Source organism: Falco naumanni, chromosome 2, assembly GCF_017639655.2.
Source record: "Falco naumanni isolate bFalNau1 chromosome 2, bFalNau1.pat, whole genome shotgun sequence".
NCBI lineage: Eukaryota > Metazoa > Chordata > Aves > Falconiformes > Falconidae > Falco > Falco naumanni.
The window spans coordinates 98,538,938-98,555,274 of NC_054055.1; the positions used below are offsets into that span (position 1 = coordinate 98,538,938).

The 16,337-nt window shown below is 37.9% G+C and overlaps 1 long non-coding RNA gene across 1 annotated transcript in view; it reads right to left on the reverse strand.

Moving 5' to 3' along the window:
• The window catches only part of LOC121082986, a 29,234-nt gene extending 12,900 nt beyond the window's left edge, over positions 1–16,334 (reverse strand). Inside the window, exons 1-3 of the long non-coding RNA XR_005826199.1 lie at positions 16,260–16,334; positions 8,378–8,499; positions 6,562–6,644 (exon numbers count right to left, since the gene is read on the reverse strand). This is a non-coding gene — a long non-coding RNA (uncharacterized LOC121082986). The remainder of the gene's footprint in view (positions 1–6,561; positions 6,645–8,377; positions 8,500–16,259) is intronic.
• Positions 16,335–16,337: the final 3 nt, after the last annotated feature.

A 16,337-nucleotide genomic window follows, 5' to 3' on the forward strand; every position in this document is an offset into this window, starting at 1 on the left:
AGCAATCCAGGAGAGTATACAATAAATAACAAGCAAATGTTGGTTTTCAGTCAAAATTTTGAGAACAGAAGTGGATAAGTGGAATCTTCTCTTGCAGTGAGAAGAATGTATGAATACAATTAGATATACAGAGCCTTGAGTGTTAAAGAAAATCACTGAATAATCAGAATTAATGGCTATACAATGGATGCATCGAAGGAGTAACACTGGTTTTGTAAAAGTTCCATGAGACTAAGAGGATAATAAATACATAAAACATAGTTAAAATTGTTGCCTAAGAAATGACAGCATACATATACTTTTGCTTAGGGAATTACTTATAGAAAAATTGAAAGGAAGATATTAAAAATTCTTAATCCATATAAATAAACTGCAATTCTATTTTTAAAATATTGTAAATTGAATAATATAGAATAACTACATGTGATCAGGAATACACATTTTCACCTGTGCCTCTGGAATAGGAAAAAAATTTCTGAATAAAATCTTCATTTTTTTGGTTGGCAGGACTGTATTGTGAGTGACGGAGGAGTTAGGAAGAGGAGAAAGAGGGACTCCCTTCTCAACAGCAGCACAGATCTATGCAAGCTTTACAGACACCTCTAACTATGAACTTCAGCTTGCAGGGAGCCAGATCCAGAGAGCAAGAAGTCTCTCCCACTTCTGTGTATCATTGAAAGTACTCAGAAACTGAGGACAAATAAAAAACAATTGGGGGTGGGGGGTGGGGGGGTGGGGAGGGTGGGGGGTGGGGGGTGTGTGTTTAAAAGCAAAACCGTGAAGAATGTACCCCAGACTAATATCCTTTTATAATCAGTGATAAAAATGCACCAGAGGCTATGTCTGAGTTCAGCAACTACATATAATTAACCACAGCGCTAATATTTTGCTGTAATCCTAGAAGTCTTTGAAATGAAATCCTTTAAACTTCATGTGGGTGAAAGAGCTTCCCTGTGCAGCACTGACAATACCCAGGTAAATTGCTGCCTAAGATTATAAACACTTTTGGATCATAAACACTTGCTTAAGATTCTTAATGCTATAAATAAAACTCCAGACTAATTTGGTTTTGTTCGATTTTCCTAAGTCAAAAGATTGTGGCTATATTGCTGAAAGAAGAGCTGAAGCAGAAAAAAATTAGTGAGTTTTCCTTTCATATGCTTGCCTCATGGAGATCTGTTTCTCTACTGGTATAGAAAAAGATTGAGCCCATCTATTTTTCTTTCCAGAGAAATCCAAAATCTAGGCCTATATTCAGATCTTAGGCTAACCTCTGCTTTTACTCTGTTTAACATGTACAACATCAGTGATGATGTTTGATGTTCAAAGAGGAGAGCTTGAAGTGAATGTGCAACAAGGGCACTACTATGCTATCAGGACCAAGCTCCATAAAGTTCTACTGCTTTTCTGAGGAACACTAGAAAAAAAATCATCCGGGTAAGTGGTATGTGCTGATTTGTTGCTTACAAATAGCTCAAAGGCTGTGTCATTTCATTAGCTGAAAGAAGAAAAATACTTACCTACATTTCTTCAAAAAACTAGCAGAAATGCAGCACATTTGCCTGAAATCAGTCTGAAGGCATCTATCCATCCTTTCTGACTGAAAGTGCTAAAAATTAATCAAACACTTAAGATGTTTCACTCTAGCTTTACAAATATTGAATAATGAGATTGGGCAGCTCAAAGATAATAACTGGCATAAGTTATTATGATCAAACAGCACTGGCATTTTGGAGTTTGCTACTTCATTAAAAAATTACAAAACTAGTTCCATAATATTCTTTCCTTGGTTTAATTTAAAATTATATTATTTTTTTTTATTTAAGTTAGGAAACCAGAGAAAACTGGAGCTTCAATAAAAGTTATGCATAGGTATATCCTTTCAGAACATCTGCTGATATAGCCCCATGGTCCTATTTCTAAAATAAAACAGCTTTCCTTCCTCCTACAGCACAAGGTCCAAGAGATTACAGCCTTACAAGTATGTCATACCCAGATCAATCTTTGCCACCAAAAAATGAAATTGCTGTTATTTCTTCTGTTATTTGGTCTTCTTATCAAGGGGGTATTTTTTTTAGACAGATACATATTGAAAGTTACAACTGAATCCCAGTTCTGTTTTCCTTTAAAGTTTGGTTTTCTTTTGTCTTACAAATTTATTGTCATAAAAGTTTTTCAATTCTAAGCCACAGAAATTAGGCAGGCAGAGATCAATTGTACAGAAAAGGGAAATACAATGGAAGATATGCAAACCTGCAATCAAATTTATCCAAGTACATTACCACACAGACTGAACTATTTCAGAAGTAGGTTAAAAGGATAGAGGTTTTTCCTGTTTGAAGATATTTGCACCTCACAGATTGAGCCAAGCATATGCACATTTTCTCATCTTGTACAAGTCATGATTACAAGATAAGAATGATTTGCACCTGGATTCACCTGATTTGAAAGTGTAAATATCCAGAAACTGTAAAAATACAATCTATCAATCTTAACTTAAAATTGAATAAATCAGACTCTAAAGGATGATAACCAAAATCCTTTTGTAGTAAAAAAAGCCTGAAGCAAAAAGTACTAAAATTACTTAGTAAAAAAAGGTAATATACAAGAAGATTGTTGCCCCAGGTAGTTGAAAGAATGTCACATATTTTTGCTGAATAAAGTTAATTTTTTGTAGCACAAAGTCTATCTGGCCACATGGCGCATTTACAGCATTTCACTGTCTGACAGCTTGCACTTCAAAAACCTCCAGTTGCATGTGTATTATCTGAACATGGACTGTCATAGTTAAAGCTAATAAAACCAGTAAATGGGTCAGATATACAGATCAAGACAACTATGAAATTGTAAACAAACAGCAACTGAAAAATTGAATTCCTTTTAAAGGTTCATCTAACTCCTATCAAAATATGTCAGTGTATACACTGATTTAACCAGAGAGGTATCACAGCCTCTGGCCCAGTAAGCTCTCATCCAGGTTACAGGGTACAGGCATTGCTCCCATTTCTCCAGTGACAACAGGCTTACCTTGTGGTTTAGTTTGGTTGCAAGGGCAAAGAGCTATTTTTGCCCTCAGAATCTTTAAGGTCAGTTATCGCTTCTCAAAGCATTAAGGTCAATTAAATGTAATTGAGGGTTTTTTTAAAGTTTACACATTCATGCAAAAGGGCAAAGCATGATTACTGTATATAGTATAATTCTAAAGCTAGTGGTTTATTATTTATCAAAACCCCTGAACTTTATATTGCTTGCAGAAACAGAATGCTTCAGTAAGCCTTCAATATGCGTTTGAAGGCTGTGTACCTATTAAAACATCTTAAGAAGTATTTTTTCCTGACAGTTTCACTGATTGACCAAGAGGAAATAAAACCACAACTCCCTGCCTCCTCAGGTTCTGTGGATTCCCATGCAGTCAGAGAGAAGCAGAGACAGCCCACCTTCCAAATTCAGGAGCTATGTGTTCACCTGTTCTGTACATGAGGCATGTAAACCAAAGCTGCTTTTAATTCTCTTTTAAAACCATGTAAAAATACATTAATATATTCCCAACCTGTGTAAGATATTCATCAGGGGTTCTAGCACTGAACTGTCATTACTTCTGTGTATTCTGTAAGTATCTTTACCTGTAACTGGCATTTCTCATGAGGATCATGATCATGAAGATTGTCATGTATTTCAAAACTAGCAGGAGTTACTCGTTCACAAAGCGATGGAGGCAGAAGATAATTTTTTTTTTGTGGGGTTGTCACTAGCACTTCCAGCAAGAAGAAATGCTTAGTCCATTAAGGACAAAGAAAAAGCTTGAAATATTTCTGCTTAAAGAGTTATTTTCACGCTCATTTAATCATCTGAACTTATGCAATGCTTTCAATAGTTCACGCTCAAATTATTCATAAATTGTCACCCATCTATAATGATGATTGCAGAAAAGTATTTGCACATTCCATTTAGTATTATTGCTCCAGTTCAACAAATGCTTGGTGAAATCAAGTCATTGATTTATAAATTACAAAAGATTGAATTTAAAATGAGATTTTTACCAATGAATATATTTATTGAGTATTTAAGGACATTTTTCTTTCAATGATCAAAACGAATAGCGAATTCCTTAAAATACAATTTCTGAAATTACATTCCATCCTGGAAGGTTATTATTACTACAGATTATTTCACCTATGGTTTGTGAAGTTGGACTTTTTTTGCAACAAAATTTCAATAAATTTAATTGCTTGGAAATCAAACTACTATCAAATCTGAAAACATACAAAAAAGGGTGACTGCCAGTAATCTAGTGTAAAATACCCCAATATTAAGTGACATTCAGATACCATGCACTTAGAACACATTGATGCCAAAAGTCATCATGGACTACCCATAGTATTTAAAAGCTGTCACAAAATAGGAAATTATGCTGAAAGTACCATGATATTTTTAAATGTGCTTGTAAAGAAAGAAATCTTTTTAGTTTGAATTTCACCTGTAAGAATCCTTGCATTCTGAAATCATTTTGTTCCCAAAGTGCTCCCATCTCCCTCAGGCTTCCCAGAGAGGACAAGCCCTGACGCAGCATGAGAAGGGTCTGGACTGAGAAGTCTATGCCCATGGGCAGACCTCTTTGCTCATCCTGAAGGATTCCTGAGAAGCAGAGTCAAAGAATCATCTTTTGACAGCAGCTCCTGCTGCTTGCTTCCACCTGTAACCTGGATTCAGAAAGACTTGAACTTTCCCCTGCTCTATAGTGGAAAACACTGCAAGGTTGCTTAAACGTTATCTACAAAGCTCACACACAGGCTCCTGAGGATACACAGCAAGAGAATATAGTCAGACAGGATTGCCAGGCAAAGACCCAGGAGTTTTTCAACCAACTGTTTTTACCTATAGCAGCAAAACCATACAAATGAAGACTTACTTAGAAAAAAACTCTCAGGATGGCATTTCTGGCAGAAAAGTGCATGCCCGCCTGAGTAACTTCATGTGCAGACAATGGCCTTTACTCTAAACCTAGCTCTGTCCATTTGGAACAGATTTCAACTTAGATGAGCGTTTCATCACTTAGCTATTTCAGGATAGGTATATTTCCACAATTTCTGTTGGAGCTAAGCTGTTTAAATGCCTACTGAATTAAATTTATATTTCAAGAAATAAAATGTTAGGAAGATGGGAAATAATATGACTAAACAGGAATTTTCATGTCTAGAATTCACATCTTAGAAAGAATTACACAACTCTAGCACTGACAACATAAGTTAACTGATGGAAGCAGAGAGTTCTTTTATCCTTTTCATACAAGTCTTATTTAGACTGTCATAACTTCATCTTCTCTATATTCTCCAGCAGCAAGCTTTCCACTTGTTTTAGGATATCTTAAGTTAGGTAGAAAACAGTATTACTGGATAACATTTCATCAAAACCCCTGCTTTGTCAGGTTAAACTCTTAATCTCCTGGTAGATAATGTTATCAAAATAATCACACTTTGTTCACCTTTACTTCTCAGGAAGATTCATCAAATCTGTCAGAAAATGTTACTACAGCAGTCATGGTTAGTAAAGATGTTCCAGAGAGTGGCAGATTCAATTTATTTTTTTTTTTTTGAGTCATCAGATAGTTTGAAGTAAACATTACTAAACTGTTGACATTTCATATTTTTTTCTGTCTGGCTTCAGTTTCTCACCAAATCCCTCTGAACCTGGTAATGGTTATTATTTTGTAGTCATGGTTGAAGAGTGGAGGACATATGCAAAACATTCAGCACAGAAACTTCAGGCAGGAGGCTTTGAAGGGCTGGAATGTTACATCTACTTTTGCCTCCTTTTTAAACCATTTGTTGCATGAATACACTATATTTATGCACATGTCTATTATGAGATCTCCAAGTTATTTAAGCAGATGCTTACTATAAAAGTGCAGTCATTATATCAGACTGGTGGTACAATTCTAACAAAAGGTCCTGCAACCTTGTCATACTTACAGCTTCACTCCATCACAGCGCACAAATTAAATCTGACCTTCATGTACTACAGTAATGTATACAGACCTTCAATTATCAAGTGTTTGTCTTATGCAAATGTTGTTCAATACCTTTTAATGATGTTGCCAAGTATCATTACAATAATGTCTTATGCTCATTTTCCAGTGATGGAGATTATTTTAGCCAGTAAAGTTAACTGGCATAAAATACAAAGTGAAATATAGAGCTGAAGGAGCTGTGGAGCTAAAGCAGAACTCAGAACTTACACATCTGGTATTTTAAAAAATTACCCAATACTCTATGTGCCAAAATAGATCAAAATCTGAATTGGAATTCAGAGAATTTTGTCTTCTATTGCCTGTTGTGTACAGAATTCCTTGTCTCACGAGGCCATTTCCTATTGCCCAGCTCAGCAAATTTTCTCTTGCTTTCCACTGAACTTGCCACAATTCTTTGTGAACAGAATATTTTTAGATAAAGAAAGTTTTGTCATAGTAAATCAACAAATAACTTACTTCTCACAGTCTAGCACTGTCTCAGCCAGAAAAGGAGACATAGTTAAAAAGATCATGTGCTCTTGAGGTGTTGTTACCTGGTGAAGGAGAGGACAAGTCACTTCCTCACTAACTGCAATCTGTGAGCACCCTGAGGCTGTGTTGACTCATTGCACGCTGCCTGTATGGAAAGAGGAAGCACTCTTTTCACAAGGGGAAACAACAGGTCACATTGAGATCAAAAGAAGCCCAAAAAAGCTGAAGTGGTTATTTATGTCCTTTCTCAAGGAGTTTGGCTTTTTCCCCCCAATTACTTTTTTGTATTTTTACAAACATCAAATTCCCATTTAAGGACAGGAATCAGTGTCTTATCTGTTCTTTTCACCTTTCTATGCAAAGAAGCAGAAAACAAAGATGAAAATGCTTTAGTATGTTTTGAGAGCTCTCTTTTAACATTCCAACATTTTTTATGTCTTCAAACTCAGTTATGGCCTTTCTAATTCTGAGTCATTAGCTACAAAGAATTAATGGGGCCTAACTAATCCATTTCATATGCACACCATTAGTTTATTTAGATAAATTTTCTTTACTGCTTCTGTGTGGACAAAAGCTTAACAAAGATGAATAAATTCATAGAGAGCATATTACAAAAAATAAACCGAGTGCTAATTTGCTTAATTAGTCACTGAAAGACAAATGTTGTTACAAGCAACCCTATTTTTGGAAATGTCACATTCACACGCTAAATGTAGTGGATACGTGGGAAATATGTATAAAGAGATATGATGTAAGTATACTCATTAAGTTCACCACTGTACATACTTTCATTTGGTTTACCACTTTTAATATAAAGAAGACAAGTTAAAACAATGAGAAGGTAAGATAAAGGGTCAAAAGAAGATGGATGGCAAGAAGGTGAAAAAACAATTAAAAATAATGACTTCTGGTAACTGCACATACAATACATTATGCCATACAGGGAAGTTATCAATAATACAAAGATTTTAAAATCTTTCTCAATCCACATAAAAATCATTTTTGCAAATATAGTACAGGACTGGGGAAAAAAAAAGATAATTTCAAAGAGAATCAGGCAAAAATGTAACAACTTATCCATCTGCTAAAGCTGAAGTATTAGGGACTGTGAAAGACGAAAAAAACCCTAACTACTTGCATATTGAACCAGAACTTGGAAAGGAACAGTAACCTAAACATCAAAAGTGATGATTATGTGCTCTCACTGTTTACAAACACATCTCTCCTCATTCCTGTACTGAACCTCAATTACTTGTATTTTACAGAAGAAACAACAAAACAACATCTACAGAAGGGCTTTCAGGGGAAGTCGTAGGGAGAAGACACAAAACCACATAATCATAGAATGGTTTGAGTTGGAAGGGACCTGAAGGATCATCTAGCTCCAATCCACGTGCCATGGGCAGGGACACCTGCCACTAGACCAGGTTGCTCAAAGCCCCATTCAGTCTGGCCTTGGACACTTCCAAGGATGGGGCATCCACGGTTCTCTGGGCAACCTGTTTATGGGCATAGCAGATGCAAACCTGGACACAGGCATCCACACAAGCTGTGACAAGAGAAAAAAAGATGGAGTGCAAAAGTAGACATTTTAAATAAATAATGTGTTAGGAAATGAAATGAGGCAAATTGTGAGCAGATGGAGTGATTTAACAACAATGTGCCATTCCCCTTCTACAGTGTCTATTTTTCTGACTAAATTTTCTATTTAATGTATGACTCCAGGTTCTGCTCTGGTTCTACTTCAGATGTGAGCAGATGGCGTGATTTAACAGCAATATGCCATTCCCCTTCTACAGTGTCCATTTTTCTGTCTAAATTTTCTATTTAATATATGACTTCAGGTTCTACTGGCTTCCAGACAGTAATTCATCTCACCTCAGAATTTCAAGGCATGGTGGACTCAGCACTTGGCAGCCAAGTGAGTCTACAGTGGTGTCAGGACAGAGGCTCCTTCTGCCAAACTTCAATCATTTACCTCTGAGGCAGCTTTCTTAGACCTTCCTCAATGTCAATAAAAAAAAAAATAAGCAGTTTTAGAGAATGATTCATCTAACATATTTTTAAAAGTCTACTGTGGGTTGAAATAAATTCCTTTCCAAAAGAACTCTATTTCTCTTCACTGACCAGTGAGGCAGCTTAGATTGACTAGCTCAAATATCCATGTCTAGACTGCAGTCCATGCCTGCATTCCTTCGACAAATCCCACCCAAGATGTCAACAACTGAGAGAGAAAACTTGGAACTGTCTAGAAAACATGAAACTGTCTGGTTATAGGAAAACAAACAAGCAAAACATTGTTGGGCCTTTTCTGACCTATATGGACATTTATGAAAGATAATTCTTAATATCAAACAACATGCGTAATTTTGGGATGCAAAAGAACCCCTTTATTTGGGGGAAATTAAAGAGCGAAGAGCAATTCTAGATTGCCTGGCAAAAACTCTCATTGTCACTTAGGTCTTTGGCTTCAGTTTTAATAAAATCAAGCAAAAACAGAATAGAAAAAGAACAAAAAAGCAAAACCACACTTGTGACTGCTCCAAATTTCATTCAATATTCTTATATTTTGTTCAATAGGTTATAAGTGTATCAGGAAATTTTTAAAGACAATTTGCAACATATAACAAAGATCTGCTATATATTTGCAGATTTATAATTTCTTGGGGGGGTTGGTTAATATTAATTAATAAATTTAATTAATAAAATTAATCCCTTGGCAATACTTAACATATCTTTATATGATTTTTATTTAGAAAAGATTTGCATTTCAGATTTCCACTTGACTCCTTGGACAGATCAAGGGTACTATAGAAGCGGGAACTGGAAAAGTTAATTGCCACCTAGGTTGACAATATGGATCTACAAAGCCCAGACAAACAGCAGTGCCACCTACTGCTGAGGCCTTAACTACAGAAACTACTAAGAACTGGGCACAGGTACCTGATGTATGGTTTACAGTGGGTAGCTCACTTATAGAAGGAATTACTTTCCTAAAAAAGGAAGTTTAAAAGCAAAGTTAAAAACAAGTATCTGTGCATGAGTGAGATCACTGTCTTCCATTTTTGTCTTATTTTTTCATGTAAATTATTCCAGTTGAGGTATAAGAAATTTAATTTTTTTTTTAAATTAAAGTGGGAAGGCAACTGATTTCCCAGTCAGATGTTCCTTTGATTTGCTACTTGATTTTGGAATATATCACCTGCACTTGAGCTTCCTACACACACTCTCACTCACTCACTTGCAGACTGAGGTATTCCTGAAATTAATCATTTGTTCTCAGACAACTTAACATAAAATAATGTTATTTTCGATAAAGGGCACATGAAATATTAGCAGATCCTATCTGGAGAAAATGTTTGTACTGTCATGTTTAATGAAGTATCCAGGAGCAGCTCTTACAGTAGGGGCAGTGGGGTCCATTTCCACAAGGACTTTACTACCCCTCAGTTATCAGAAAAGATCTGATTTCATTCCTGCATCAGGGTGAGGCATGGCACACACTGTGATGGAGCCCAGCAACCGGAGATGTGAGACAGCAAGTGCAGTGAGATGCCACATCAGCCCCTGGCGAGGCTCTCCCTGCCGTCCCCCCAAAACCCTGCCCCTGCCAACACGCATGGGGCAAGTGGGGCTGAGCAAGGAAAAAGTTACTAGGTCCTTTGTGAAGTAATGGCCATTTGTGGGGGTGGTGATGTTTTTCCAACTTACAACTAATTAACCTCCTCTTTTATTGCCCAGATAATGTATAACCTACAGACCTCTTCTGTCATGTGTTTCTTCTCTTAAATCTCAGTTGTGTTACATGTATACACACTAGCCTAATACAAAATTTTCTGTTGAGATCACCAGCAAAAAAAGCCTTAGAGAGGATCCTGGAGACACCATTCTAGAAAGTTGTGAGGTTTAGATTTCCCATTCCTCTTGTAAAATGATTACAATATTCCAGGAACATACTAGCCCCCAAATGCAGGATACATGCTAATTGTTGAAGCCACCTGACAGTGAGGCTTCTAATTCAACCACCTCATGTACCTGAGACAAGAGAGGCCATCCAGAAGGTGAGTTGTTTCACCATAAGATATATTATGAGCTGATTTAGCTTACTGCAAATGAATCTAAATGTTTACTTTACATTAAGCAAATAAATGAATGAGAAATTTTAGCCAAAATTTATAGGACAGGAAAAATTTTAATGCGGATCTTTCAAAATGAAGATTTTAAATTCTCATTTCAGAGCAATGTTTTGGTTTAAAATTTATGACATTTGTTTTTAATAGAATGAAGTATACCTTGACCTGCAGTTGTCAGGTTTTTTGGTAGAAACCAGGAAGTGTCTATTCAATATCATTCCTTTTGAACAAGCTCCTTGGCATATTTGCTATGTGTGACAAGCAAAAGCACGGATTAGCTTTACAGGCTGTTTCAGTGAAGACAAATTTTCTGGTCTGAAGTGGTCAGTTGTATACCACAAAGGACAAGCAAACTTTTCTCTTACCTCCTGCATCAGTGGTACCATGTTAATCGATATTGAAAACAACTTTTAATACTATAATTAGATGATACTATAAATACGTAAAGGCACAACCTAGACTCTCAAGAGGCTGTTGGCAGATATGAAGCTGCTAAAAGGCTGACCTAGCAGAGTATCTAGGTGGCAGGGTCAGATCAAATGCATGATTTAAATAACGCTACTCTGTTCAGTCTAGATAGATGAGGCCTGTGGAAACTGTGGAAGAACGATCTTCTCTTTGATATTTAGAAGTATCTTGAACACGTAATCTTTGGGCTAGATAGTAGCTTTGAGTCAACTCAGGGGAAATCTCACCCTGTCATTTTGTTAGCTGCCATTACTCAGTATTCATTAAAAGAATGTTCCAGATAAAGTGCAGACAGGTGCAAGGGAATAAAAATGAAGAGTACTTTGCCTACTTGGCTTGATCAAAGTAGATTCAAGTGGCACCTAAGACCCAAGCAAGGGCAGAAAGGTTCAGACAGAAATCAAGATAAAGACAAACTTCAATCAATACAACCATGAAAAACTAGTGTTCTGTGCTCCTCATAAACAATATTGTAACATTTTATTTAATGAGCCCTAAATTACACAATGTCACTAAATAATCACAATAATTATGTTTTATTTAGTTAACTATGTCAGTCATAGCCTCACTCGCTGCTCAAATAAACTACAGGCTGGTCAGCTTGCAAGTTATATCACCTAAGGTTGTATGCACTGTTGGATATGACTAAACTCAAATTCCTTCAGGCTTTGACTGAACCTCTGGTAAGGTTCAGCAGATCTACCCAACTGCTATATACTACCTATATACTGTGTTGTATAGTAAGTACCTTCTTGTTCAGAAAGGCTGAGACTGCTAGCCTTCTGCCTTGAATGATTTTCTTGACTTAAATCAACTAAATAGAACTGTCTCATGCTTTACATTTTTTTCTTGTTCTGATTCCATCTGAGAAGCCATATTACAGGGCTGCAGCTGGAAAGACCATTGCTCAATGGACTTCTAGTAACCTATGTTCCAGCTTTCTACACTGCAGCTTAAGATGGGTTCTTATTTCACAGAATATGACAAACAAAAGACTTGAGCATTTCTAAGGACAGTTTAAAATAGGCAGTTTGGTTTTCCCCCTTCAGTCTGAATTCTATGATAAAGGCTTATTCACCAGTCAAAGTTTTAGATTTAACAGATAACAGAGGGTTTAGTTTTCTAAAATTTATTCAAACTAATGATGCAATGTCTACCCAGCTGATAATGATGGTTTTCTTCTGCTTACATACCATTGAGAGACTTGGCCTATCAAATACTGGGAGACGCCACTATTATTCAGCTTATAATCAAATGAATAGTCAGAAACTGTAAGTGGTAATTAATAATACAATGACATGGTAGTTACTATTATAACTAAAGTTACTTGTTTCCTTGAGCAGCAGTCAAATCCAGTTTCTTGTTCTTCCTCACTTTTGGGTGTTTTTCTGACATTGATATATCACCATATTCCCTTCCTCCTAACTCTTTTTGATCCAATGCAGTATAGCTTTGTGAAACTTTTAACTTCAAGTACATGCATTTAGCTCTTTTTCCTAGTATTCAAAAATCTTTCTCTTTTTTTACTTTCTCTGGAATTTGACTCTTTTTTAATTTGCAATGACAAACCCAACAATTAATGCAAGCTGTTCTTATGAATTCAAGCCCAGTCCTACTTGTGGAATGTTCCTTCATTGTTGGCTTGGATTTATTAATGATACTATTTACTAACAAAGTTCACTAGCAAAGATGTAGTCTTGGTGTTCTAAATCTGTTTCCCACAGACATGAAAAGAAGCAGGACAGGAACTGGAAAAAGCGATTAACGAAGAAAAAAACTGCACTCCCTGCTCTGAGACATTATCTTCCCATATGATGCCCCAAACTGCATTTCACCTTCACATTTATTTACAGTCAAACTGAGGGGTTTGGGGTTTTTTGTTACTTACAGATTTTTTGTTACTTACAGGCTTCATTCACAAAGCATATACTTGTAAAGCACTTTTTTCCCCAAAGATCTCTTTGGAGGTACACCTTAGAAAGATTCCAGTCATGACTCAGTGATGCACTAGATCTATTTTCACATTGCCTTTCAAACAAGGTGACATTAATTTTGTTTAATTTTCTATTTTTAGTGACTATTTCAGTATTATGTCTATATCATTTGGAGATCTTTGCTAGAGGTTGCTAATTCTAATTTCATAAAATAAATTGGCCATTAGTTGCCTTCTGAAAGCCTTCTGCTTCTGTGCTCTCTCACAAACCTCAACACTTTTTCAGATTTGTTAACACCTCCTTTCTCCCACAGATCCTTTGTATAGCTAGACATCTTCTAGACATTTTAACCCCAATTCCTGCTGCCCCCCCCATCACCCCCCCCCCCCCCCCCCCCCCCCCCCCCCCCCCCCAGTCACCAGTCTCCCTCCAAAACCATTTATCTGGAATCACTTCTGCACTTTTGAGCTCACTTTTTGTGGGGACAATTCCTACATTTGCTTCATCTGTGAATTTCTATCTCCTGTAATCATTCCTCTTTGGGTCCCTGTTTGGACACCTTAGCCCAGCACAAAGTGGTTCTGCAAGCAGGATATATCCAGCTTAGAAGTATAAAAAAATATTTGTCGGTTATCATGCACAAATTATCAATACTAGGTTAGGCAGTTATGTGCTCACCAACTTTTATAAGATACATGCACAGCCTTTGCTAGCCAGGCAGCCTGACAAGAGTCAGGAGGGGAAGGGGCAGTTCCTGCAGCTCCCCGGAGCACAGCTGCAGTTGTGCCATCTTCTGACAACCTGGTTTTTCTTTGATTTTATACCTGCCCATGTTGGTGCTTTTCCTTATCTTACCATGCCTGCTATTTCAGGTTCCTCATCTCATATGAATCTCCTTTTCAGACTTTCTGGCAATGTTTCCCTGCCGCCCCTCTGACCCCTGCAACTCAGCAATTTCCTCAGAAGTCTGAGCCATGGTACATAGGTTACAGAGCTGTGTAGCGTCAGCAATGGGCCTGGTATCGTTACTGCATAGACACCTGAACAGAAATTAAGACAGAGGGAGTCACACTCCTCTTTGTAACACTGAGTGACTGTGACACAGGAGGTAATTAATTACTTCTAAGCGGCTACCAGTCAAAATCATGTTAGAGCATAAGTTGCTCAATGGTAACCTATATGCTCATGCTTACCCCATAGAAAAAGCTTACTTTTTTCCTTGTGGTACACCATTAGACAGTTCTTCAGATCTTAATGTATCACAATAAAACACGACACTTTCTTGAACTTTTCAATCCGTGTATCAGCATTTGGATCTAAGCCAATTTGAATTAATGTTGCAAAAAATGGCATTAAATTCCTCAATGACACCTATCAATAAAAAGAATTTTCCATCCTCCCCATGAAAATTTATTATGCAGAGCTCATAGAAAAGAGACATTCAGTAGGAGGCATAATTTTAAATTATATACACTGCTGAATTACATGCATAACATCTTTCTCAGTAATAAGAGACTTTCAAGGTAGGTTTTACTCTCAGTGAATTTCTTTACATGTCTCCTCACTTTCCATGCAGGACTCAATCTCTGAGATAAGAATTCTGTCTTACTGGCATACACATTATAGTGTGACCAACTTAATCGTGCTGACCAAAAATGAAACAAAGTTAAAGTCATATTACCAAAAGCTCCTTTTGCTGCTGTAGGTTAGCCTGTTAAGGGAACTGATTTTACATACACTTCCAAGTAACTTACAACTTAGCTATATTGGTGCCCCAAAATACCTATTCTGGTGAATGTCATGTTGTAAAACCATTGAAATGTGGATATAACTCATGGAAGCCTATTTTTTGTAATTTTATTCTTAAGAAAATAGCAGAGTATTACAAAGAACAACTATTAAAGGAGCAAAGAATGAAAGCTGTATGTCATGATATAAAAATGTTGAATACGGATAAATTTAGATAATACAAAACAGATAAAATCTTTGACACATGAAGTATAAGGGTCTGATCAAGTCTACCCATGGGAAGGGGAAAGGACCGAGTTGAGATAGGCACCAAAGAAGTCTTTATATTTTCTTCTAAAAGGGTAAAAAAGACACAAATGCCACCTGCTACATTTGAGAGACTCTATTGGTTTGCTGTCCTTGGCAGTTACTTGCTTTGCCTATAGTTGGAATTATCCCTGATTTTTAAAGGTTTAATTCTCACCAACTGAGGAAGCTTAATCTACACAGTCAACTTCCAATTCATGAATAGATCAGACACAGTACAGAAGGAATGAGATGCTAACTAATGTACTTGAGTTTACATCTGGAAGGATGGGAATGAAGAGGGTCCTCCTGCCATGTCTGTCACCTTTGTACTTGCCATAGCTGTTAACCAAGTTATCTATTTAGATCTGTGTAGTCCTAATGAAACTACTGCCCACTACAAACTAGAACCCCATAATTAGAGAAAGGTGGTTTTTTTCCCCCCATCTAGCTTTCTCATCTAAAAGCTCATTCTGTAAATACGAGGAAAGAGTGCAGCATGAGAAAAGAGGGCAGTAACTCCACCACGAAATGGCTTGGTTGCTGTAAGACAACCCCCAGGGTATCAAGGTCAAGGCTCCCCCAAGAAAAGGCTGCACCTCCTTCCTTCTATCCCAAATCCATACCAACCCCTCCCATGTACCAACAAAAAGTAGTAATAATGGATGCCAGAGGAGGAGGAGACCAATTTGTGTAATAACATGTATTTTTTCGCCAGCTAGTTTAGCTTTAACTGCAGTCACACCCCTGGGAGGTTTCACACATCTACACTTCCCTCACAGGCATCTTCCCTCTCCGCAGTTTTCTTCATCCACTGTTGGCTACAGGCCCTCTCTCCACCTCACATCTACGCGCTGTGCTGTCTCTTGTAATCCTGTGCCAGAAGGGTGAGCGCACTCACCTTATTAAAACACAAACACACACACACACACAAAAGCAAAGAACTTCGCCGCCGCCCTGAGTGCGCCCCTTCGGCAGCAGGAAGCCCCACGCAGCGCCCGGCCCGGCACAGGGCGGCGCTGACCCCCGCCCCCACACGCTGCCTCACAGCGACAGCTGACCGGGTGACAGCGTGGGGCGGGCGGCGGGCACCCCGCGGGCCCGCTCTCTCAGCCGGCCCAGGCAGGGCGGCCCAGGCAGGGCGGCACACCCAGCACCCGCCGCCCGGGGGTGAAGGCGGAGCGCGCTCACCTCACCGCCCCCCGCCCCCCTCGCAGGGCTCTGGGGCGCCACTTCTCCCAGCCCGGGGGCTGTGGCCGGCCGCCCCCT